General features: G+C 42.5%; 1 protein-coding gene across 38 annotated transcripts in view; it reads right to left on the reverse strand.

Moving 5' to 3' along the window:
- Nucleotides 1-24,657, reverse strand: part of APBB2 (amyloid beta precursor protein binding family B member 2) — a 401,712-nt gene that overhangs the window by 224,558 nt on the left and 152,497 nt on the right. For 6 of the 38 annotated variants that reach the window (XM_063808775.1, XM_063808768.1, XM_063808757.1 and 3 more), the window contains one exon: nt 24,015-24,132. The exons of 31 other annotated variants lie outside the window; for them this stretch is intronic. The gene's annotated coding sequence lies outside the window, so the exon portion shown is untranslated. Of the gene's footprint in view, nt 1-12,518; nt 12,586-24,014; nt 24,133-24,657 lie in introns of those variants that run through there. One more of the 38 variants, XM_054682844.2, reaches the window with a different exon arrangement.

The following is a 24,657-nucleotide window of genomic DNA, read 5'->3' on the forward strand; positions in this document are numbered from 1 at the left end:
AACACTGCTCTGGTCACAATCACCACCTTATCTAAAATCTCCAGAATTAAGTTCTTTCAACCACTGACAATCTAAGACCCAAATGATTCTAGAATCTCTCATTTATCCTCTTTACCTTCAAATAGCTACTTCCCTAGCAACTCAATGCAATGCTATAAACCCAATACTCCCTTTCTATAACAAATAGCTTATAATAACCCCTTTATTATCCTAAAGTGATATTCACAGATAATATAACCTATCTGAACACATAAATTCCAGAAAAGGGGGAACAAAAGGAGGGAAACATTTCAATAAGCAAATTCTCAGGTATGACTATTCCAGCAGTCGTAATAAACAGGTATCAGATGCTCACCTATGTGTAGAACCATTGTTAGTGCAATAGCTATAAATGCAGACTGAAAGAGGTATGTGTTGTATTGACAACTCAGACATGATTTGCACTGCTGCCAATAACATCAATTGCAAAATGCTGAACAACTCTTTGGAATATTCCAAAAAATGTTAAATACACTTGTCTTTAAATGAGAAGGAGCTTTCATTTCTGGAATACATAGTGTATATTAAAACCACGTTTAGAATTTCCAGGGTCAGATAATTATATAAAAATGTTATTTAACTACATGAATATTTGCTAGGGTATTTAAAAGCTTTGCAGAATAAGACAATCTTTGTTGTACAGGGTAGTCCTAAGGACTGCAAGACATTTATCATCCCTGGTCTCCACCCGAAAAATTCAAGTAGTGGACCCCTTCCACACTCACCTACCTAGTGGGAGTTCTAGCCACCCCCAAACCCCAACTTTGAAAATTATGACCTTGGCCCAGAGTTATCTCTTCCTTTTAACTTATTTGACACTTAAATCCTGTATGATCCTGAACCAATACTTAATGTCTGGAAGCCTATTCAACTGTCTTGTTGGACTGTAAATTGTGGTAACCATCGATCTGACAGTTACTATGACAACAGAATGGGGTATCATAGGCTGCTTGTTTTGCTTAGTGTCTAGCACATCTTAAGCATTCAATAAGTGCTAATTAAGGCCAGATGCAGTGGTCCACACTTGTAAATCCCAGCACTTTCAGAGGCCTAGGCAGGCGGATTGCTTGAGGCCAAGAATTCAAGACCAGCCTGGGCAACATAGTGAGACCCTCATCTCCACAAAAAATTTAAAAATTAACTGGGCATGGTGGCACATGCCTGTAGTCCTAGTTACTTGGGAGGCTGAAGCAAGAGGACTGGTTGAGCCCAGGAGTTCAATGCCGCAGTGAGTTGTGAAACAAGTTGTGAGTCCTTGTCTCAAAAAAAAAAAAAAAAAAATACTCACTGCTATTATTGCTGTTGTTATTTTTTTCTCATCCATACTTGTTTCCTCAACTAGGCTGTAAGCTTTCTGGACCAAAAAGCAATGTCCTGGAGATCTCTGTATACCTGGCATAAGTAAGTGCCCAATAAATTTTTGTAGTTCACATCTTCTGTATTCTTTCTCTGCCCTATCCTGATTTCTTGTGAAAACGTTCACAAATAGTAGGCTGAGTCCAAGAATGGAGCTAAAAACTATAATTATATAGAAAATTGTCTTTCTGACATTAGTGAAATCATCATTGTAACCTGCCAAGCAGAGGAAGGGCTGTCAAAAAAACTGTCGGCAGATGCTTGCTCTCGAAAATCTACAGGATTATTTTAGTGATGAATACTTTTAAAGTAGACATTGCATTCCAGGATTAGATCTATCTACAAAAACATACCGATTCCCTCTTACTTTAAGGTTTTAAACATTTTCCCCCGGAGAACTAAGCCTTATTTCCAGATCTATAAAGCGAAGTACTTCTATCAGATGACTCGGGTCCTTCCAGCACTAATGCTATATAACATTTATTGAATGCTTATTATGTGCCAGGCATTGTGCTAAGTAGGTACTTTGTAAGGATTATCTAACTGATCACCTCCAGCAACCCTATGAAAATGATATGGTTATTATGTCAGTTTTACAGATTAAGAAACTGAAGCACAGAGGGTTAGGTAACATGCCAAAGATCCCACCAGAGGCAAGTGATGGAGCTGGTACCAGCTGTTCACCTCTAAAAAAGGGGCTCAAAATCATTACACCATGTTTTTTGGAACTCTTCTCTCAAAGTTGACTCAAATAGCCTAAATTAATTAATGCCACAAGACAATTCTCACCACATTATTAGGGTTCTTTTGAAGTTTGTGTCCAACATCCTCATATACATGGCAACTAAAAAAAAGGGGCCTCTCAACTGCTGGTAGGCAAAACCTGAGTCCTCTTGTTGCTTGCAGCTGAGAAAAGCAAAATAAAGCATACTTGAGAACATCTGCAAATTTTTTATTTTATTTTTTTTTTTTGAGATGGAGTCTCGCTCTGTCGCCCAGGCTGGAGTGCAGTGTCGCAATCTCGGCTCACTGCAAGCTCCGCCTCCCGAGTTCACGCCATTCTCCTGCCTCAGCCTCTCGAGCAGCTGGGCCTACAAGCGCCCACCACCACACCCGGCTGATTTTTTGTATTTTTAGTAGAGACAGGGTTTCACCGTGTTAGCCAGGATGGTCTCTATCTCCTGATCTTGTGATTCCCCCACCTTGGCCTCCTAAAGTGCTGGGATTACAGGTGTGATCCACCATGCCCGGCTACATGTGTGAAATTTTAATTCACTCTGGGGGTGGGTTTTAAAGTCAGAAAATAAAGCAAAATTCAATAACAGTCGACTATTTAAAAAAAAATCCTTTAAATTGCCTGCTTAGTACAATACACACAGTTTCAGTTAAACAAGTAAAATGTGTATAGTCTTGTAATGCATGCATAATGAAGAGTATTTAATAAGTATATGTAATGCAAAATTTCATTCCAATATTTTTATTTCTGCACAGAAGTGTACCACTGAATTGGCATATAACATTGTACTCTATGGGAATAAACTTGAATTTCTTACATTTTTGGAACATTAACCGTTACTGGTAATAATTTTTTTGCCATTCACATAGCTGGTCACTGCATACCTGCTGTTAAAAATCACAGCTTTGAGAGATCCTTAATTTACCACTTATATAGTCTAAAACAGAGAGAAAAAAGTTGTGGCAATGAAGGTCCAAGAACTAATCCTATCACCAATTTCTTTATCTTTCGCAAAAATACTTAAGGACATTGATTTATGATCCTAGCTCTTTATCTTACTCCATTCTGTGTTCTCCAAGTGAGATTTCAAAACCAGTTCCAAGAACACTATCAAACAAAGAAAAATATGCACAGACAGAAAAAAAAAGCCTATTTTCTGAAATGTATCCCAGGGGAAAACACCAACAACTGGAAAAGAAATATTTTCAAGATATAACATTAAATGTAGATTTTTCCATTTAAGAGTTATCTTTATAACACTTAATCAGAAATTTTTTCAATGAAGCAAAAGCTTTATGCTTCCCCCACAAATATACCTGATCTCCAACTTTCTTTTTTTTTATTTTTTTGAGGCAGTCTCACTCTATCACCCAGGCTGGAGTGCAGTGGCGTGATCTCAGCTTACTGCAGCCTCCGCCTCCTGCATTCAACGGATTCTCCTGCCTCAGCCTCCTGAGTAGCTGGGACTACAGGTGCGCGCCACCACGCCTGGCTAAATTTTGTATTTTTAGTAGAGATGGGGTTTCACCATGTTGGCCAGGATGGTCTTGATCTCCTGATCTCATGATCTGCCTGCCTCAGCCTCCCAAAGTGCTAGGATTACAGGCGTGAGCCACCGTGCCCGGCCTGATCCCCAACTTTCATATTCCAAAGGCATTAACATCTGCAATTTAGAAATAACTGCAATGTTTAATGCTTCTAAGATGTGCCAATTTAAAATATGCTATTGGACAACTATAGAGGACTAAGTTAATGACCCCAATCAACAGCGTCTCTGCATCCTTGCCCTCTGCTCCGTAACCTTGCAATCCCTTTCCCCTGGCTCTGGTCTCAACTGTGTTGTTTTGGCCAACTGGATGTTAGCAAATGGGATGACACAGAAGCTCAGAATGTATGGACCCATTTCTGCTCCTCTGAAAAAGACAGGATCTGTGCTACTGCCATAAGAATATGCCTAGGCCTGTTGGAAGGGTGTTGGGAGACTTGGGTAGGATGGCTGAATCTTCTTGGTCCAAGGCCATTTTTGACCACCCTAAGCCAGCCAACCATCAAACACATGAAAGAACACTGCAAAGATCAGCAGATCTGTCTACTACCCCTGCAGCTGACTGTAGCCACATGAGTGAGCTCAGCAGAGACTATGAGAAGAACCACTCAGCCATCCCAAAAATACTAATGGCTATTGTTTAAGCCACTGAATTTTGGGGTGCTTCATTATGCAGCATTAATTGTGGCAATACACAATTGATACACTAGTTATACCCACAACAACCAAATGAGATTGTAGAAGAGCTGTGGGATGAAACCTAAATTGATCCAAGAAAGGTATAATGCTACGAGAGGATCCTGCGGGGGGAGTCTATTTTTTATTTTTTCTTTGAGGTTTATGTTCTCCCTAGGTTACACAGGGCTGTCTTGATTAATACAGGCTGCATCTTTAGTCTCTACTGCTAACTGTTCATTCACAGCACATCAGCATTTATACTTTGCATATTAGAATATGCTGTGACAAAGCAAATTTTAGGTATTTATCATAAGGACAAATAAGCAGCATTATTTCTATTAGAAAAAAGTCAAAAACAAGTTAAATGTCCATCATTAGGAAACTGATTAAATAAAGGATCACATCCTACAATGGAATACTATGCATCACTTAAAAGTGAGGCTGCTTCTATATTTAATTGCACAGAAAGATATTTACTAAATAATACTAAATGAAAAAAACTAACTGTAAAACAGTATGATGAGTATATAGGTATTGCCTACACAATGCTTTCAATTTTTCTGTTTGAAACTTCTCATAATAAAAGTTGGGAGAAAGGCAGTATGTATAGTGTCATTCTTTCATAAAAATATTTTAAAATCTTTTTATGGTAAAATAAAACACAGATGAAGAAAACCACACAAAACCAATAGCTTACTACAAAGAAAACACCCATAACTACCATCTTAATCAAAACACAGCTTTTGCTTGTTACCCTAGAAGGCCCTCCATGCCCTTCCCTTCCTCCAAAGTAAACAAACTCTTGAATTTATGGTAATCAGTTCCTGGCATTTCTTTATGATTCTGTTACCCGAGTGTATAATCCTAGTCACCATTAGTGTTGTCTATTTTTAAAATTTTGATGTCTTTTAAGTTACATTTAATCTATATCGCCTCTATCCTTTTCTTTTCCTTACAATTTATTTGTTAAAAGAGTCTGGGCTGTCTGAGTTATGGAGTTTCCACAGTATGAATTTTGGTGGTGCATGTTTAACTCGTTTCTCCAACCTCTGAATTTCCTGCAAATTGGAGCTAGATTCAGAGGCTTGAACAGATTGAAATTCAGTCTGTGGTGGTGTGATCTTTCATTAGGAAGCACATGGTATCTGGTTTTCATTCATTTCTAATGTTAGCAGCCATTGTTATTCAATGCCTAAATCCACTAAATCCACAGGGGTTGGAAAACAGTGACATTCCAATTATTTAATTTCATTTTCATCTACTGGGTGGAAAAATTTTAGGAGATGCTTTCCTTCATCTACCACTTGGTTTTCCAGTGGTACAGTTCATGTAAGAAAGAAGCTGATTCTTTCCTAACTACTTTCAAGATGATGAAATGGTGCTCCATTAACCTTTTTTTCATACTGCAGAACGAATAATTTTTTTTTAATATCATAACCTCATGGATTTAAACATATTTGCAATTTTATTTTTAGCCAGTAGGAGCCTCTTCAAGTTGGCTCCTAAGTCATTTTGACATGCCCTAATAATCTTTGATAGCTTCCTTGTTACCTATTTATTATCTTGAGATGTCCCAAGCTCATCTTACATCTTTCCAGTTATTTTTGTTGTTTGAAGCTCACTCTGTAGAAGGTTCCTTAGGAGGAGCTCATGAGGAGCAATATTTCCTCCACTGATTTTTTTGCATGTTCATAAGTTTGTGTTCTTTATGTCTGAAGGTCAATTTTGCTAGATATAAAAATATTGGCTCACATTTTCTTTCCTTTGAATACCTTAGATATGACTTTTCTTTCAGCGTAAGAGTTTCTGTCAAAAAGTCTAAGAACAATCTAATTCTCTATTACTGTTTTTCCCTTTTTTGTCTAGATGCCCAAAGGACTTTTTCTTTTTCTTTCTTCTTTTTAACCCAATAGTTTTATTAGAATATCTTGGTATGGGTTGTTCTAAGGTGATATTCTAAAATACATGATTTTTTATTTCAAAAAGTAGTTTCAATTTTTTCCCAGAAAACTTGTCTTAAAATGTATCATTTGCACCACCCCTTTGCTTTATTTTTCTCCTCTCCTATTACCTGTATGTTGGATCTGCTTTGTCTATCTTCATTATTTGTCAACTTTTCCCAAATTTTACTTCTTTCTTCATTTCCTTTGGATTTTTAACTTTTTCCTCCTTTTCACCTTCTATTTCTCTTAGGTCAATATTTGTAGTATTTAGTTGATTTTGTGCTCCTTCCAATTTTGAATTTATTTCTAAGATGATTTTTTTAAATTTCTAATTCTTTCTTGAGTTCTGTCTCCTTGTCTCTGAGTTTTGCTAATTCAGACTTACGCTGCTCCTTCATCTCCTGTATAATTTTGTAATAATCTCTTTTAATTATTTTGAAATAGAATATTATGATTTTAACCATTTTTTTGTTTGTTTTGTTTTGTTTTTTTGAGATGGAGTCTCACTCTGTTGCCCAGGCTGGAGTGCAGTGGCGTGATCTCAGCTCACTGCAAGCTCCGCTTCCCGTGTTCACACCATTCTCCTGCCTCAGCCTACCAAGTAGCTGGGACTACAGGCACCCACCATCAAGCCCGGCTAATTTTTTGTATTTTTAGTAGAGACGGGGTTTCACCGCGTTAGCCAGGATGGCCTCAATCTGCTGACCTCGTGATCCACCCACCTCAGCCTCCCAAAGTGCTGGGATTACAGGCGTGAGCCACTGTGCCCGGCGGTCTTAATCATTTCTAATTGTGCGTGTCTTCTGGTATGTTTTCATTGTCAGTAGGGATTTTACTCTATTTCTTTCTTTTAAAAGTTTGTATGGGATTTAACTTTGTTAATGTTCCGTACTTTTATAAAATTTCTTATTTATATAATTTCTATAATTTATTTAATGTCTTTCTCTCGCTCCCTGTATGAGGACAGAGACTATGTCCGTTTCATTCATTAGCATATTCCTAGTGCCTGGCACATAGCAGATGTTCAAGAAATCACTGCTAAAGGAATGAATAGAAGAGTTCATCAAAATGTTCATAGTGGTAATCTCTGGGTGACAGGATTCAGAAAATGGCCTTCTGATGTTTCATAAGTTGCTATTTTTCTAAGTTTTTTTTTATAATGAGCATGAAACATTTTTATATTCAGAGACAAAGATTTTTAATTTAAAAAAAAGAGGTTTGTACATGAAGCTGGGTATATAGATACCATATATCTTTAAAAAAAAAACAATAAAGAAGTGCCCTCTCCCTCACATATGTCTTCTATTCGTAAATGAAAACTCTGGGGTAAAAGAAGGTGACAAAGCTGAGTTTTACTAAGAAAGACTAGGTTTAGAGTTTGTGAAAAGGATGACAGCAACCACCCATCTGCTTTCCATGCTATATTTGACAGATTTTACTCTATAGCTCAGAAAACATGTTAATAGGACTTCTTGTAGTGAGAGGAAGGAATTTAAAAAGCAAAGAATCCTGTTGTGATAGTTTGGCACTATATGGAAAATGGCTCACAGAGCCTGCAATTCATGGAACAAAGATAACATCTCTTCGTAAAATCTACACTGCAAGGTATCTCAAACATACAACCAAGAGATGCCAGTGGCAGTGACTTAAAATCACCAAACAAAATGATCCCAAACAAGAATGAGATGAAGCCTTAATATGCTTAACTGGGCCTTCAAAGACCTATTAGAGAAAACATAAGAGATGAACTGCCTCATAAAGCAGATGGTCTTCTCCAGTTTAAAAAAAAATCAAGATAATTAAGGGAAACTAAGGAGCAAGGATCTTGCTAAATGGGCCAAGGAAGATTTTTTTCCTCTGAAGAAGAATGCATGATTTTTTTTAAAGGATCTCACGGTTCCCCAGGAGGCTGACACAGGTCATTTGGTAAGGTCTACATCAGCAAGGGAAGCCGTCCCAAGGGCAGCTGCCTCCCAGGCAGCATGCAACGCCCTGGCAGGCTCTATTCACAGGGGTGGGAAGGAAGGCTGAGGGGTAACATGTCCTTTCTGAAAGAGCACTGGAGTGGGGAGTCAGGACACATGGGATTTGTGTTCTTGATCTGTGATTCTGAGGAACCTGGTTCAATTTTGTCACCTGTTAATTTTTCTTAGAAAAACTCATCATTCATTCCCTTAGCCTGCCTTGGTAGTGAGAATAGTTGAGATAAAGAGGAAAATCTCTGTATAGCACAGAACACAATTGCAAAATTGTTGGTTTATAATGTAATTTTGTTTAAATAGCTCCATTGCTAGATATAAAGGTCCTACTGTGCAGCAAATTAAAAACTGGAGTAAGGGGAATGAGGTATTTTGAACTCAGTAGAAGATGAAAAAATTTCTGTTCTCCTCCAACTGTAAGATACTCGATACTCCATTTCTGTTCTCCTATAAGGTCTAAGGTGCTTTTTGAGAGAAAAGAGAGGCAGATAAAAGTATCTCAAAGGAAACTCAAAGATTCTATGCCAGAGATTGTTAACTGAAACAGGGACAGGAGGTACAAGTCTTTTATTGTTATAGTCAGGATTTATACAGAAAGGGTACTGCCCCCAAATATTGCCACTTGTGGCCTGCCTATGGGGCCTAACCAAAGCCCACAGGGATAGGGCTCCAGGTAATATTAAGTATCTAACATTTGTTGAGGGCTTCCTTTGGGCTAAATACAAAGAGTGTTCATGATCCCTTTCATTTCTCACATAAATCCTAGAATGCTGGCACCATGATGCTCCTCATTTCACACAGAAGGACACCAAGCTGTAGCAAGGTTAACAAACTTGCATAACATTGGGACGTTGAAAAGCAGCAGAGCCCAGGCTCCAATCCTGGTCTAACGATCCCAGAACCCTTAGTTTAACATTCTACTCCACTGCCTCTTCCAGGAAGTAGAAAGTGGGATGAAGCTGGTAACATGGAGACTCCAAAGACCTCATTTGCTGAGTTTATCTATCTCTGATCTGATGGTTCCAAGAGAAGGTTAAGTATCATAACCAAGGAACCAAGTCATGGTTTCTCTTCAACCACATCTCAGCAGCAACACAGAGCTTACCTTTGTACCTGCCTCCTAATTATCCCTGGATCTCTCCTCTTTTCCCCACATTCTCTAAATCCTTTTAAGTTTTCGTGATATGTCTAACATCACTTCCTCAATCCTTCTGCACAAAAACCAAATCCACTCTTAATTTAGAAAATTATAGTGAAATCCCATTTCAACATATTATACATATGAGCCAATCCAGATTTCACCAAACAGTGGCCTAGAAGACATTTGGCAGTTTCCTTAATGATAACACCAGTTGAGCACCCCAAATCCAAAAATCTGAAATCCAAAAGGCTCCAATGAGCATTTCCTTTGAGCATCATGTCAGTGCTCCAGAAGTTTAGATTTTGGAGCATTTCAGATTTTGGAGTTTTGGGTTTGGGATGTTCAACTGGTAAGTATAATGCAAACACTGCAAAATCCAAAAACAAAAATATGAAATCCAAAATACTTCTGGTCCCAAACATCTTGTATAACAGACACTCACCCTGTAACTGCTAATATATCAATCACACTATTTACCAGGCATTATATGTTAAGACTTCATATATATTAACCACTTCAATCCTTATAACCACTCCATGGAGAGAAAACTATTATTATCCTCATTTTATAGATGTCATAACAGGCAGCAAGATAGTAAATAACTGCCACATATGTAGCAGGTGGTGAAGCTATTTTGTTTTAAACCTCTCTGAACCTCAGTTCTCTCCTCTCAAAAAATAAAAATATTCTCCCTCTCCCCCTCCCCCCCTCCCCCTCCCTCTCCCTCCCGTCTCCCCCATGGTCTCCCTCTCCCTCTCCTTCCACGGTCTCCCTCTGATGCCGAGCCAAAGCTGGACTGTACTGCTGCCATCTCGGCTCACTGCAACCTCCCTGCCCGATTCTCCTGCCTCAGCCTGCCCAGTGCCTGCGATTGCAGGCGTGCGCCGCCACGCCTGACTAGTTTTCGTATTTTTTTGGTGGAGATGGGGTTTCGCTGTGTTGGCCGGGCTGGTCTCCAGCTCCTAACCGCGAGTGATCCGCCAGCCTCGGCCTCCCGAGGTGCCGGGATTGCAGACGGAGTCTCGTTCACTCAGTGCTCAATGGTGCCCAGGCTGGAGTGCAGTGGCGTGATCTCGGCTAGCTACAACCTCCACCTCCCAGCCGCCTGCCTTGGCCTCCCAAAGTGCCGAGATTGCAGCCTCTGCCCGGCCGCCACCCCATCTGGGAAGTGAGGAGCGTCTCTGCCTGGCCGCCCATCGTCTGGGATGTGAGGAGCCCCTCTGCCCGGCTGCCCAGTCTGGGAAGTGAGGAGCACCTCTTCCCGGCCGCCATCCCGTCTAGGAAGTGAGGAGCGTCTCTGCCCCGCCGCCCCGTCTGGGATGTGAGGAGCGCCTCTGCCCGGCTGTGACCCCGTCTGGGAGGTGAGGAGCGTCTCTGCCCGGCCGCCCCGTCTGAGAAGTGAGGAGCCCCTCCGCCCGGCAGCCGCCCTGTCGGAGAAGTGAGGAGCCCCTCTGCCCGGCAGCCGCCCCGTCTGAGAAGTGAGGAGCCCCTCCGCCCGGCAGCCACCCCGTCGGAGAAGTGAGGAGCCCCTCTGCCCGGCAGCTGCCCCGTCTGAGAAGTGAGGAGCCCCTGTGCCTGGCAGCTGCCCCGTCTGGGAAGTGAGGAGCGTCTCCGCCTGGCAGCCGCCCCGTCCGGGAGGGAGGTGGGGGGCAGCCCCCGCCCGGCCAGCCGCCCCGTCCGGGAGGGAGGTGGGGGGCACCTCCGCCCGGCTGCCACCCCGTCCGGGAAGTGGGGGGCGCCTCTGCCCGGCCGCCCCTTCTGGGAAGTGAGGAGCCCCTCTGCCCGGCCGCCACCCCGTCTGGGAGATGTACCCAACAGCTCATTGAGAATGGGCCATGATGACGATGGTGGTTTTGTCAAATAGAAAAGGGGGAAATGTGGGGAAAAGATACAGAGAAATCAGATTGTTGCTGTGTCTGTGTAGAGAGAAGTAGACATGGGAGACTCCATTTTCTTATGTACTAAGAAAAATTCTTCTGCCTTGGGATGCTGTTGATCTATGACCTTACCCCCAACCCGGTGCTCTCTGAAACATGTGCTGTGTCCACTCAGGGTTAAATGGATTAACGGTGGTGCAAGATGTGCTTTGTTAAACAGAAGCTTGAAGGCAGCATGCTCGTTAAGAGTCATCACCACTCCCTAATCTCAAGTGCCCAGGGACACAAACACTGCGGAAGGCCGCAGGGTCCTCTGCCTAGGAAAACCAGAGACCTGTGTTCACTTGTTTATCTGCTGACCTTCCCTCCACTATTGTCCTATGACCCTGCCAAATCCCCCTCTGCGAGAAACACCCAAGAATGATCAATAAAAAATAAATAAATAAATAAAAATATTTACCTCACATGGTTACTATGTAGAAATGGAATAAACATACAAAAAGCAATTTAATATAGCACTTAGATTCTCCCTCCCTCCTAGTATTTCTGGGATCATTCCAAGGTACAATACAGAAACTTTTAATTAGACGGGAACAAGGAGATAAGAGAGATGCTTAGAATTCCTTCACATATGCTGCCTCATTTGTGTGTCACAACACCCTTTGGAAAGAAGTAAATATCACCATCCCCATTTTACAGATGAGAAATTAGGGAACTGGCACACGCATGGACATTCTGCTGGTGACTGAAGTAGGATTCAAATTCACACATGCATATTGTTTTTCCAGAGGGTTTTAAGGGGTTGGAGGACAGGGGTAGCCAAGACTTCTAGTTCCCTTCATCTTTCCTGTGTAGCCATTCCTACAAATTCCACACGTCACCTGCAACTTGCCAATGTTACCTTTCCCTGGAAAATCAAGCCTGAAAACCATAGTCGAAGATAAAAATAGGTACAGTCACAGTTACTAACCATGCACAATTAGCAACTCTTCTAATAAGAAATAAGGAAGAGGGAGGGAGAAGGAATGGAAGGAGAAGAGGAAGGGAAGAGAAAGGGAGAAATGGTCATGAAACAGAAGTCCAAATTGCCAAGCTCTACGTTCTCTCATCCACGTCAGGATTTTTTTCCACAAAGGTATCAGCTACTTATCCTGGAACAACCTGCTGTTCCTTCTCAGCCCTTCAGCTGGGACCTGCATTTAGAAGCCTCCAAGAAGACATACCTGGCCAGGGTCACATTTCTCAGAAAGGCGGCAGTAGGAAGAGTTGAGCCCGGAGGCCGCCACCAGGAACAGGGTGTTTCCCTCGACACAGGATGCAAGTTCACAAAGAAACACCAAGGACCTCCTCTATCTCCAGCTACAGTCTCCTGCTTTCCTCAACAGAATTTAAGGGCAGGAAGGAAAGCGGAAGTCAGGAATCAGGGCCAGGGAAGCTAAAACAAAGGCGGGTCTCTAAAATGCAGACACACACCCATCCCCTCCTCCTGAGCTCACACCCACAGATTCTTAAGCTGGGAAGGGGACAAGCCACCATAGAATTCTAAGTGCCTCAGCCACAAACTGCCTCAAAACACTGGAAACCTTCTGTGGTCCAAGGCCATGCTAAAACAACATGTGAGCTTGGCAGACTCCAAAAACTCACAGAAATCTGTTAGGACACACTTACATGCATCTCTTTTCTAGACAGTTTTCCCCAGAGTCCCAGGTTAAGAACCACTGCACTAGTTGGTCACAAAGTAGGAAAACAGGGCTCTGTAAAAATAAATCATCACTCTCCCACCAAATCTTCTCTCAACTTCCCTAACTGGGTTAGGTGGACATTCAAGCAATATCTCAGACATTTCTGACTCCATCCCTTCCTGGCCCCATGACCAGTCAGAAACCTGGCACTAATCCATCCTCTGAAGCTAGTAACATGTGAATTCTCATCCTTTCATTTCCACGGTCACCTCTAGGCCAGGCTCTTACTAACCGTCCCGAAGGCCTACAGTCGATATTCTCATTACCTGTCTGCCCTCATGCCAATCCAACTGTACTCTCCGGCAGAGCTGCCTTCCTAAGAGCATCTACCACCTTTATCACCACCACATATACATGCTCCAGGCTATCAACAGCCAGGACCCTGGGGCTGGGCCACCCCGGTTTGAATTCCATCTCCACTGCTTCCTCTGAGTGTCTCTTTAGGTAAGTCAGCTAACCTCCGTTTTCTCCACTGTAAAATGGAGATAATGAGAATATCTATACCAAATGTCTGTTGTGGGAATTAAATAGGAGAGTGTGTATAAAGCACTCAGAATGGTGATGGCACACAGTAATTGCTGTGTAAGTGTTAACTGTCACCAACATGAATATTCTTAAAGCTTTTCACTGGTTACCAAATAAAATCTCACTTGGGCCAGGCATGGTAGGTCATGCCTGTAATCCCAGCACGTTTAGAGGCTGAGGAAGGAGGATCACTGGAGGACAGGAGTTGGAGATCAGCCTGGGCAACATAGCAAGATCTTGTCTGTACAAAAATAAATACATACATACATACATACATACATACATACATACATACCAAAACAAAATCTCACTTCACTGATGGGCTCTTATGACCCTCTATATTCTGTCCCAAATGGGTCAAACTAACTCCAACTTGTCCCTAATCTGCATGGACATAAGCCGTTCTTCTCCTACCTGATCCCAAGCAGGGCACCACACCAGTGCCTCACTCTATACTGAAGCTACTAAACATCTCCCACTCACAAGCCTCTTCCATTTGTTCTGCCTGGGATGCCGTGTCATATCAGTGTCTGTCAAACCCTCACGGCTCTCGTAGACAAGATCAAGCACTGATCCCACATAAGATACTGCCATCGTGAATTCCAGCAACAGCACTGAGGATGTTAACACACCTAACAGTTTCTGTGGTCCTGTTCCTACCTGCCCAAGGGCTAATTGGCTGGTCTACCTTAAAGCAGTAACCCTTCCTCTCGGTAAAATGAGGTAGTTGAAACAAGTGACTTAAAAAGCCTTCTTGTCAAGGTTCTTGGGGTTATACAGTGTTTCTCGTTCCTTTGGGACAATTTTTCTTTCTTTCTTTCTTTTCTTTTTTTTTTTTTTTTTTTTTTTGAGACAGTCTCACTCTGTTTCCCAGCTGGAGTGCAGTGGCATGATCTCGGCTTGCAACCTCTGCCTCCTGGGTTCAAGCGATTCTTCTGCCTCAGCCTGCTGAGTAGCTGGGATTACAGGCACCAGCCATTGCACTGGGCCAATTTTTTATATTTTTGGTAGAGACGGGGTTTCACCATGTTGGCCAGGCTGGTCTCAAACTCCTGACCTCAAGTGATCCACCCGCCTTGGCCTTCCAAAGTGCTGGGATTACAGGCGTAGGCCACCGTGCCCAGCTGGAACAATTTTTCATTAAAGAAGAGGATACATAGGGTAACTGCACATATTTTTATTTTTTAAATGAATAACTGAAAGCATTCCAGTTCTCAAGTTTCCAAGGCTAGGGAAAAAAGTGAAATTTTACTATATGATGTGCAAAATTCTTTTCTCTTTACAATTTGATGACCCTATGACTTCTAGTTTTTTTCCCAATAAACTAGAGAAGACAATTTTCATTTCATACCTTATATTATCTCCATGATACATATTGCAAAGCCATTTCTACCTTCCATGTGGAAAGTAATCCTGAGTGTTATACCCAAATCCAAGGCAGTTAAAAAAAAAAAAAAAGTTAAATTATTTCTCCCTACCCCTCAATTTAGCAATAGAAAATTCCAGGATAACTTTTTTCTATAAATGAACAGAACCAGCCCCCAAATCTCTTAAAAGCAGCAGCTTGGAACTCAGCCACAAGAAGTTTGAAAAGTGGCAAAAAATTTAATAATACCATTACCCTGAAATCCAATAAAGCCTGTTGGAGCTTAACATTTTCAAGAAATCAGACTATTTATGCTATTACCCCAGTACTGCTATAGTTTCCTATAAAGCCATAAATACACACAATATAGTTCACCAGAAAACTAAGAGTATCATAAAAAAGGCCATAAGGAAGATACTGCCCATGAAGTATATCTCCACGGTACTTGCTACAGCAAGTTCACACAGAGGAGTTCATTTATTTTGAAAATTACATTTCCAAGTCCACAACTCCACAACTCATCACTTTGAACTGTGAACAACTTTTAATATAAGTTAGAGCTTTCTTTTCAAAGACTGTTTTCACACAAGATAAAGGTCATACTGAATATCAAGGACATGTATAAGGCTGTCACAATAATGAGGAAAAGGCTCATAACATCTGCATCTTCATATCTGCTTAATTTAACAGTCCATTCAGCTTTAAGTAACAGAAAACCTACCTAACAGTGGATTCAACAAAAAGAAAGGAGTTGGAAGGCCCAGGGCTGCAGGTGTTGGCTTGAAAACAACTTCAGAGCAGGTATCTCTGAGGCTCTTGGACTTTCCTTCATGCTTGTCACCTCATGGTGACATGAAGGCTGCTGTACATCCAGGCATCTTATCATCATTCAAGGCAGAAAGAATGGGAAAGCAAGGGAGGGTACTGACAAGCTCACTTGTCAGGCTTTATAGAGACAATAAATGCTTTCCCAGCAACCTCACTCCCATCCCAGTGGACTTATTCTCAGGTCTCACTGGCCAGAAGTAGGTCACAGGGCCACGCTTGCTACAAGGAATGCTGGAAAATCAGGGTTCAGGACTGGTATATTGGCTTAATCATCACAATTTACTGTCGAGGCTGATCTCCACACCACCCTGAATTAAACTATAGCCCTATGAGCAACAATGGAACAGGATATGGGCATTGAGTGGGCAATTAATTGTGTCTCCATTTTGAGTCTCCATCTTGGGAAGGAGAAAATCATCCAATGAAGGGTTTTCTGCTGCCAATATCAAAAGCATCCACTACCTATAAAGTAACTGTTTTAAAAATTCCCATACCTATAACAACAAACAAATAAAAATTGCTTAATCTTTTAAGTTCATATACCTTGGTTTTTCTCTCTATATAAAGTATAAATGGGCAGTCAATGGCTAAAAGGTGGGTGTGAAGTCTTGTTGCTGTGAACTCTGATCACAACTTGACCACTGAGAAGCTCTGAGGTGCAGCTCGCTGTTCCCCAGGCAGAAAAGCCATGGAAACCTTTAAGCTACCATACGGGGGAGAAGCCTCCTAAATGTGCTGTCTGCATGCTGCTCTCGCCACCTCCCTGCCCCTCCCGATCAAACAGGCACATCCATTTAGCACCCTAGATGCCCCGCACCTACTGAACCTTCAGTGGCTCCCCACTACTCTTAGGAAACAGCTGAAACTCCTTACCAAGGCCCTCCACTCTGATTTGACCAGGCCGCCTTCTCCAACCTCATCTCCCACCAGGTCCCACCACACTTGCTATGCTCTGGCCACCCTAGCTCCTTGCCATTCCTTAAACAGTCCATACCCCTTGGTCTGTAATGGGCTTTTCCCAGCTCTTCATAGACTGGGCTTTCCCCATGCTTCAGATTGCAGCTCAAGCACTGCTTCTTCAGGGACACCTTCCCTGGTCACCCAACATCATGTGGGCCGTGACCAGTATCCCTCCATCACACTCTTCATTCCTCCATAGCAGGTACCATGATCCACAATTATCTCCTCTACTGGAAGGCTTTCCTATCACCTGTCTCCATCACTAGAACAAATAGAAGTGCTATGGGAGCGGAGACCTCATCTACCTTTTCACTGCTCTATTCCCAGTGCCCAGCACGGAGTAAGGGCTCTGGACTGTTATTTTCGCCATCCTGGTTCCAGGACTTGCCTGATAAGGTTGACTTGTCACTGCCCTCTATACCACCCACTCTTTCGTGTGGCCACCAAATGAACACTACATCTCTAGGACCCGCTCCACTGCAATCCTGACCTTGGAACTTCCTCTCTCCCCAACAACTTTTCTTGGTTGTCACACCCCTCTGACATCTACTGAAGCAGGCACATCTACTGAAGCAGGCACACAGCGTGGTTAAAAGCACAGACTCTGGAGCTGAAAGGCCTGGGTTCAAATCTCAGCTCCACCATTGTCTGTGTAGGCTTAAGTAAGTTGCTTCTATAGCTCCTGTGTGCGTCAGTTTCCTGTCATTGAGTGATAATAGTTGCATCTATGTAACAGAGTTGTAGTGAAGAATAAAAGTATACACATTAAGTGCTCAGAACAGTGTCTATGTAAGTGGCTAATAACTTAATGGTAATAAGTGTAACTTCTGGCTGGGCGTAGTGGCTCACCCTTGCAATCCCAGCACTTTGGGAGGCCAAGGTGGGTGGATCACCTGAGGTCAGGAGTTCAAGACCAGCCTGGCCAACGTGGTGAAACCCTGTCTCTACTAAAAATACAAAAAATTAGCCAGGCATGGTGGCAGGTGCCTGTGGGAGGCTGAGGCAGGAGAAGCACTTGAACCTGGGAAGCGGAAGTTGCAGTGAGCCGAGATCGCGGCACTGCACTCCAGCCTGGGCGACAAGAGCGAAACTCCATCTCAAAAAAATAAATAAATAAATAAATAAATATAAAAAATAAAATAAGTAAAACAAATGTAACTTCTTATTAAGAATATACTCTTTGTTCTTATTGGCATATGCACTCCCCTAGGCCCTTCTCATTTGATCTCAGTTCATCAGATCCCTCCGTAATGTACCATTTAATGTGTCCTTCAAATCCCACCCAGGAGACCTGCATTCCCATGCCTGATCTGCCAACAACTTGATCTCAATTGCATTCCTCCCCAGACCATTGTGTCCTGTTGGAGGAAGATGATCTGGAAATTGTGTTCTCCTGGGCTTTACTGACTGCACACATCTTTACCAGCCTTCCCCTCCTCTAAACTGCTTCATCACATAAACTGATTCTAAATGACACATACACACCTTTGGTCACATCCACAGATGAGATATAAGAATTGAGGGCAATATGTAACTCTTCTCAATACCCCAGAGAAGTCAACACAGTATTAGGAGTATAGCAAACACAGTCTCTACCTATTAATTGGCACTGGTCACCCTATCTCCTCTTAACTGTACCTTTTCCTTCAAGAAAGGGAAGCGTCTTTATAAACTGCACCCCGCTTACTTGCTTAAACTGGATCCTGCGGTGTGAGGATTAGTGATTTCAAAACAAAAAGCTACTATCTCTTGTTCAAAAACAACAGGAATCCTCTTTACCCCTAACTACGCCCAAGACACAAGGATAGGATGGCAGCAGGTATGCCTGATTTCCAGAGTTAGCCAAGTCATGTTGGATTTATTGGTATTGAGTTCCAAATAACTAATATGTAACATAAGCTCTTTGTGGAATTTTCTTGTACTCTGGGAGAGGGGGATCAACTTTCCCAAAAATTGGACACTCCTAGGGAAGAATTCAGGGGAGAAAACAAATGGAATCCCATGGACTTAAGTATTTTCCATAAAATCAAAAAAGACAGACTAGAAAGTCTAGATATTCCTTTAACAAAGCATCATCTATAAAATATTCAGGCAGGACACGGTGTCTCAAGCCTGTAATCCCAGAACTTTGGGAGGCTGAGGCGGGCAGATCACCTCAGGTCAGGAGTTCAAGACCAGCCTGGCCAAAATGGTGAAACCCCCTCTCTACTAAAAATACAAAAATTAGCTGGGTGTGGTGGTGGGCTCCTGCAATCCCAGCTACTCAGGAGGCTGAGGCAGGAGAATCACTTGAATTCAGGAGGCAGAGGTTACAGTGAGCCGAGATAGCGCTATTGCACTCCAGCCTGGGCAACAAGAGTAAGACTCCGTCTCAAAAACAAAAATAAAAATAAATACAATGTTCAATAGTATATGTTGCTGTTTTCTTTTCCTTAGTATATATTCATAACAGAAAGGTCTAGAAGCTACAGAGGCAAACAACAAACTGACCTATCTTATGACTCTGAAATAAATAGTCATTCGTTTAGAATTCTATTGGTTTCATCTTGCACGGATTTTTGTGGCCTTTTGTGCAAAGGAAGGTCAGCAGAGTTCACTTCTCCTGAGGACAATTTCAGGTTTGCATAAATGAGCAAGTGTCCAAGAACCTGGAAAAATAAGTCCTTTTGCTTTGGTTTCAAAATGAGGCCCCATAAAAAGTTGCATGCGTTTCTCCTTTCCCTTCTGGAGGCTGCTCGCAGAAGATAGGTCTTAAGCTTCCCAAGTCTGGCTGGGGCATTTCCTCCCCGCTCTTCCTTTAGCAGAGGTGCTGTGCCTCCTGCCCTGAGGACAACACATTCTTCTCATCTTTCTCAGGGGCAAAGCCTGTCCTCTCACACACATGGGACCCTTTCTGACCTACCCCCAGCATCCTAATCCTCTTCATGTGGAGTATAGGGAAGGGAAAAAGGACTAAAGTCCCTCCAAAGACTATTCTGGCATGTTTCCAGAGTCTCATTCTGCAACAAAAGCAGACACCAGGTAGGCTTCTTTCCAGGGCATCCGATTCCTCCTGGTGAAGACTTGTCACAGGGCTTCTTAGTCCCACTCTATTTGCTGGCAAAAGGGAAAGTGATAGATCCAGAGCATCCAAACAAAAAGGACACTCTTTTATTACAACAAAATAAGACTGCAAATCTCTACCCTGGAAGTAGTGAATTACAAGAGAGGTTTAAAAAAAAAAAAAAAAAAAAAAAAGCAAGAGCAAGTTACAAAGAAGGGACTTAATTTGGACTATTGAAATTTCATTTCTTTCTTCAGTGAAAGATAAATACATAGAAGTAACCTTTCTTTACTAGTCTCAACATCAAGATGTAACATTATTTACTAGGTATGTGAAAACAAGGTCTGTATTTACGAGTATCTGAAAATAATGGCAGTCAACAGGCCTCAGATCACCAATTTTACAGGTTGGGTTCACATGCCATGTAAAAATCTAGAATCTAACTGACTGACTCTGAGACATGCACAGAAAGTTATCTACAAGTAAGGAGGTAGCCACGGATGAGACTATGCTACACTACAAAAATGTGGTTACTCAGGTTCATGGCATCTCAGTAGAGGGATCTGCAGAGCACCCATTCACTGAATTAATACTTAACATCTAAAGTTCTGCAGAAATCAGGGATTGCAATTTGGTGACAAAAATATCTTAAAATTCTTTAATAGGATGGTGGTAATAAAGTTTCCAATCAACATGGTGAGCTGAGGTGACAGGGAAGGGCTCTGCCTGTTTCAAACATGTGGAAAAACTGAGTGAGAGGTCATTAACAACTAAGAAAATACTAAGAAAAAAATCAAAATCACAAGAAATAAATCCCTGGGCCAGAACCAAAGATAGAACTTAAAGTCAGATGAGAGAAAGTTAAAGCTCTGAAGATGTAAAAGGCTATCAGAACATGAGACAGGCTTAGTGTGTAGGGGCTGAGATGCTGATGAACCCTGGAGAACAAAGGGTCATATCTCACCAACAAGAAATCAAAATTTCAAAACGGCTCCCACCTAGAGGTATGGCATCCAAATACAGAACACCCATGAAGCATCAGGTCCCCAAGGCAAGAAAACAATAACATTAGGCTGGGCGAGGTGGCTCACGCCTATAATCCCAGCACTTTGGGAGGCCGAGGCGGATCACCTGAGGTCAGAAGTTCGAGACCAGCCTGGCCAACATGGTGAAAACCCATCTCTACTAAAAATACAAAAATTAGCCAGGCATGATGGCAGGCGCCTGTAATCCCAACTACTCAGGTGGCTGAGACAGGAGAATTGCTTGAACCCAGGATGTTGGGAGCAAGCCCCCCAAAATCTGGCCATAAACTGGCCCTAAGACTGGCCATAAACAAAATATCTGCAGCACTGTGACACGTTCACAATGGCCCTAACGCCCAAGCTGGAAGGTTGTGGGTTTACTCGAATGAGGGCAAGGAACACCTGGCCCGCCCAGGGCGGAAAACCGCTTAAAGGCGTTCTTAAGCCACAAACAATAGCATGAGCGATTTATGCCTTAAGGGCATGTTCCTGCTGCAGTTAACTAGCCCAACCTATTTCTTTAATTTGGTCCATCCCTTCATTTCCCTTAAGTGATACTTTTAGTTAATTTATTATCTATAGAAACAATGCTAATGACTGGTTTGCTGTTAATAAGTATGTGGGTAAATCTCTGTTCGGGGCTCTCAGCTCTGAAAGCTGTGAGACCCCTGATTTCCCACTTCACACCTCTATATTTCTGTGTGTGTGTCTTTAATTCCTCTAGCGCCGCTGGGTTAGAATCTCCCTGACCAAGCTGGTCTCGGCACCGGGAGGCAGAGGTTGCAGTGAGTCAAGATCGCGCCACTCCACTCCAGCCTATGTAACAAAGAGCAAAACTCCGTCTCAAAAAAAATAAAATAATAATAATAACAATAACACTGGTCCAGAAGCCAGGACACCCATGGGGCACTAACTGAGGCAAATGAGAAAGTGGGGGATTTGCACAATCCTAGTTGTACAGGACTCCCACATAAAACAACCTCTACTGAAGAGACTTACAGTGAAAGCTTAACACCAAACAAGAAACAATTTACCTAAAGAGACAGTCGACACAACTGGCAAAACCTGTGCCCAAGAGCTAGAAATAGAAAAGTAAACAGCGGTTGTTCAGGAAAAAGTTACCATGAATACAACTAAAGCTAAAGAGAACCATGTGTGTTGGAAAACAGGATTTGCAAAAACTTGTAATATGCAAAGAATTTCTCCCCTTATCAATGCTGAGTTAAGTTTCTAAGCAAGTACTTCATTCATTCATCCATTCGATATATATTATTAAGCATTTATTCCGCGTCAGGATCCAATTACTCCCTCCCCCTCGGTCTTGGCTGGCACAGGCTCTGAGGATGGTTATTATCCAGTTCCACCCCTTAGCCCAAGATGACTCCACAAATACTGGAGCAACTACCGTAGATATAATACTGTCCTCACTCACAGAGGAGAGGAGGGAAATAGTACTGGAGTTCAGACAAATTATATACATGTGCCAAAATATAAAAGGAATTTAGGACACAAGCAAGCATCAAGAGGGAGATTTAAGAGCTGCAGGAACACGTGCTTCCAGCAGGGAAACCAGGAAACTCCCTGGGAAAGAGAGCGACTCTGCTGCACCCCATGGCAAAAGCAGGATTTTAGCGGGTTACCAAAAGATGGATCCACCTACCAGAGGGGAAACAGCAGGAGCAAAGGGACGTGACCCAAAGGCACAGGGTGTACTCTGGCAGGAGCAGCCCACACAGACTACTATAAATGTCTACTGAATAGTAATAATACTAACAACAATAACGATCATTCATCATGAGTAATGGGTAATAAAAATAAGGAGCAGTGAAAGGAAACCTAAAGGACTCAAATACCAGGGTGACCTTTTAAACTAGTGGGAACACATTAAACATTTTCAGCAGGGAAGCGGCATGGTCAGAGCCGTGCGTCAGTTAGATTCATTTGGCCACTATGCATGAGTTAACTTTGCAGGCAAAGAGACTGCAGGCCAAGGTCTGGAAGCTATTGTAACAGTCCAGATCCTCACAGCTGCGGTTGCAGTGGTGGCTGCAGTCATCCAAAGGAATGGATAGGTACAGACAAAAATGAACAAATATGCAATTTTTATTAGCAATTCCTGGAATATAGTCATGTGTTGCTGAACAACAGAAATACATTCTGAGAAATGCATCGTTGGGCAATTTCATTGCTGTGCAAACATCACCATGGAGTGTTCTTACACAAACCTAGATGGTACAGCCTACTACACACCGAGGCTAGATGGCACAGCCTACTACACACCTAGGCTAGATGGCAGAGCCTAGTGTTCCCAGGCTACAAACCTGTACAGCGTGTTACTGTACTGAATACCGCAGGCAAATGTGATACAATGATAAGTATTTGTGCACCTAAACATATCTAAACATAGAAAAGGTACAGGAGAAATAGGGTCTGATAATCTTATGGGACTACTGTTGTATATGCAGTCCATCATAGATTGAAACATTGTTATGTGGCACATGACTCATTTTAAAACTGGAGTTTTAACATAAACACAAATATCTGTATGAAAAGCCTGGCAAGAACAGCTCTAGCTATTTACTTCTTATTTTCGTGCTCAATGGATGCCATTCTGCATTCCATCCAAGAGCAGCACCCTGTCCTGAAAGGAGATAGCCTGGAAAGGCAGAATAATCTCAAAACAGAAAGAAAGAAAATTAAAACTCCAGTCTGACATACAAGCCTCAAAAACAATGTAGAGCACAGCAGTATGCACTGCTGACCCTTGACTGATGATTCCGACCACACCTGATGATAAAATTATTAACTATGGCATGTTGCTGTTGTTTTTTACTGAAATCGTTTCCCTTCTCCAGGGAACAGTTGTGGCCCTGTTCAGACACAGGCCTGGTGAGCAGGCCCCAGGTCAAATTGGCTTTCCTGCCTTATGTGAGGGCAGCAAGGGCTGCTAAGGTTAACATTTCTTTCTGCTATGAGTAGCCTCTACAGAACGTCAGCTTGAGGTTTCAACAAGCAAATCTTATTTATTTATTTATTTATTTATTATTTTGAGTTTTGCTCTTGTCGCCCAGGCTGGAGTGCAATGCCACAATCCTGGCTCACTGCAACCTCCGCCTCCCAGGTTCAAGCAATTCTCCTGCCTCAGCCTCTCTTGTAGCTGGCATTACAGGCGCCCTCAAACACACCCAGCTAATTTTTGTATTTTTTTTTTAGTAGAAATGGGGCTTTACCATGTTGGCCAGGCTGGTCTCGAATTCCTGACCTCCGGTGATCCGCCCACCTTGGCCTCCCGAAGTGCTGGGGTTACAGCAACCAGCCAAATCTTATTTAATGATCAGGAGAAGCAAGCTACAAAGGAGTACGTAGAAGGGAGGAATGGAGAACAAATCAAATAAAATAATTAACAGTGTTCATGCCTTGGACTGAGGGATCAACACCGGGAAAAGAAATCAGAGATGGAAACCATGAGAGGGTACGAACCACACTCTAGTTCCAGGGAAGGGCGTTTCAGGCAATGTGTTATGCAGATGTGTGCCCCCGGAAAAGCAGTCACTCACTCTCCCTCCACCAGAAAAAAGGCACAAAGTGACAAGCTCAGCAGAGGCCTCGGGGCAGCAATCTCTATGCTGAGCACAGGTAGCACGTTTCTGGCACCCAGTAAGGAGAAGATAGTTTTCTCCTAAAGAGCTTTTAGTAAGAAACAAGTCAAATGAAAATAAAGAGCTTCCTTGCAATTACTGGACAGCACACACCTCTGCAGCTCAGGGCCCTTCGGTAATCTCTGGAAAGGCACTCAGCTGATGGCCAATGTGTCATTCTCTAAGATGAAAAAAGGAGCAAGTCCACATATGTGAATTTTTCAGATAAATTTAC

The sequence above is a fragment of the Pan troglodytes genome, chromosome 3 (genome assembly GCF_028858775.2).
Source record: "Pan troglodytes isolate AG18354 chromosome 3, NHGRI_mPanTro3-v2.0_pri, whole genome shotgun sequence".
Classification (NCBI taxonomy): Eukaryota; Metazoa; Chordata; class Mammalia; order Primates; family Hominidae; genus Pan; species Pan troglodytes.